We start from the raw sequence: 2,946 nt of genomic DNA, 5'->3' as shown, positions 1-2,946 counted from the left end.
TTCCATTGAACTTCATGTATATTATTCTTAGCTACAATCTAATTTTTTGTGTGGATAGTGAATAAGCCGGAATGTATATAAAGAAAATTTTGAATAAAACATGTGAAAGGAAGGTGATGTTGTCCTAAATGGAAGAAGTTTTGATATTAGTGAAGGGTGCTGAATGTGGTCTGATATTTGTTTTTTAGAGCTTAAAGCTGCACTCTCACAGATTGAACGTTTTGTCAACTTTTTATTATTATTTTTTGTCTTGGAACGAGCCATTTTTGTGAAAATGCATGGACACCAGTCATATAGGACTGCTGACAAAAATAAATGATCGCAAATTTATATATTTAAGTTCAATTGATGTTTTATGCATTTTTCTTTAACCGTTAGTAAAGATTTAAGCCATAACACATCAATTTTCAAACAGAAATATGAACATCTGCGATCGGATCATTTGTCAGCAATCTTTTATCATTGGTTGGCAAATATTTACGCCAATATTTGCTCTTTCCAAGACATAAATTAAAACAGTTGTTAAAACGGTAGTTCTGTGAGACTGCAGCTTTAAGGCAGTTTATTGATTTTATTGGATGGTTCACTGTTGTTTGTGTATCTATACTAAAAGTTCTTTCAGTGTGCAAGCAAATTTAACATAGTTTTGTCAGTGTGAAGGCAATTGAACGAAGTCCTGCGTGTGTGCAGGCAATTGAACAAAGTCCTGTCAGTGTGCAGGTATCTGTACCAAGTGCTGTCAGTGTGCAGGCAACTGAACAAAGTCCTGTCAGTGTGCAGGTATGAGAATCAAATCCTGTCAGTGTGCAGTCAATCACCATGTCCTGTCAGTGTGCAGGAAACTGTGACAAGTCCTGTCAGTGTGCAGGCAACTGTTACAAGTCCTGTCAGTGCTTATCCAGGCAACCTGTTTGATCAGTATGTTTTTCAATATTTTTGAGAACAAATATCAATCTATATTGATTACAAAGGTTAAACTCTTTTATTCAGGTGAACGATTTAGGGCCATTTGCCACGTAACGTAGTTACGTATAAAACACTTTAAAGTGTCACGTTACGTCTTAGGTCACGTATAAAACACTTTAAAGTAATTACAAAAATCAATAGTAGACTTCAAAGTAATTTGGAACAAAAAACAAATATTTCATCATGATTATCAAGTGTAGATTTTTATGTAAATTGCCTATGCAAAGCTGTTGACAGATCGTAATGGCCGTTGGCTATTAGTCCAATTGGCTTGATAATTCATGACTGTGGAATACAAAGAAATACGTTATTTTCGTATGTAAAGGGAAATTTAATGGGTGTTTTATTTACACGCCTGTCAAGAGTTATGCGGTAATGTAGTATAAATGAAGACATGTTGGGAAGATAGTTAAAGTTAGGTTTTGGGCATGAAATAGACTATTAGACTGTATGATACCTAGAAAGAACATTGTAAAATAAAGACTTAACACTTGAACAATTGTTGGTTGTGAACTTAAAGAATTTTCACAAAAGTTAAGTGAACAGTATCATTACGCTACACATTATGGCCCTCTTGTTTCTTTTTATATAATCACAACACAACGACTGATATACTGATGTGGACATTTTTTTGTAAGTAAAAGCGTCAAACATAAAATAATTAGTCAGGTTTCGAAAGCTTTTTCGGATATTTATCTCATTCCTTGTCACATGCTTCAATAATCGTCAACAAAATAATTTTTTGAATGATAATTTATTATTGATCCTAGCTTTTGGATGGCTTTTCACACATAATGAAATTTTGTTATGTCTGACTCCATAAAATGCAAACAAGTATAATTCCAGTAAATTTCAGTTTTATTAAGATTTCCCTCATTTTTTTATTTTAAATATAAGACAACTACAACATGAGCCATCTGTATGCGATTCAATTTTGGTTTTACTCCCATTTTATTACTTTGCCAAGCCCTTCTGTGTTGATTGAGTAGCTTGAGAAACTCCACTATCTTTCTTATGCATGACTATGATGATTTGCAAATACAAAATTAAATCTTCATCCTATTCGTTTCATCCTATGTCTCAGTCTTAACTAATAAATTCACAACAAGAGATCTAAAGCAAAACTATTACAGTTAAAGTTATGGACCTTTCTTTGCATGTTGAATTATCAAAATTGTGTCCATTTTTTGTCCAAATATAAAGACATAATTATTTACCTGTATATTCAGTAAAAAATAATATAAAATTTGAAGCCTGCACGCTAATTAACTAGTTTAATCACCCGGTGATATGTTAGACTAACTATTCCATTGTGATTATCCCAATCCTAACTATAAATGCTTGGGTTGACCAAATGTTGTTTCTTTATTATTTTATTTGAATGTGTAATTTTCACACAACAATTGTGATGATGATGACACACCAAACACATCTGCATCAAACAAAAACAAGGAAATTCAGAAAAACTTTTATTACATCATTTTATAAAATAATACCCAGTCAAGTCAAGTCAAAGTTTTATTAGAAAATTCAATTAGAACATTGCCAGTACACAAAGAACATACGAGATGGCATTAATGACAACAAAATAGAGTGAAATATAGATATAAAACTTCTTTTGCGCTTGCAAATAGGTTCCATTTTGTGATAAAGTAATACCTAGATAGATAAATTTGTTAACAGCATCCAATATATGACCATCATATTGCAAATTAACATTTTCTATTCTATTTCCCTTTTTACAAACCATTACGAAGCTTTTGTCTATATTAACAGATATACCCCAAATATTACAATAGTCGTGTAATTTGTTAAGTAATTGTTGAAGTCCATTTTCTGTATATGAAAATAAAACAGTATCATCTGCAAACAACAACATGAATAGTTGGATTTCTTCGATAGTGATAAAGTCAATATTATCTATTTTTAGATACTCTTCCATATCATTTATAAAAAAAAAACAGAAATAAAAGTGGTGAA

Source organism: Mya arenaria, chromosome 1, assembly GCF_026914265.1.
Source record: "Mya arenaria isolate MELC-2E11 chromosome 1, ASM2691426v1".
In the NCBI taxonomy this organism is placed as follows: Eukaryota; Metazoa; Mollusca; class Bivalvia; order Myida; family Myidae; genus Mya; species Mya arenaria.
Note: the sequence above shows the minus strand (reverse complement) of the source record.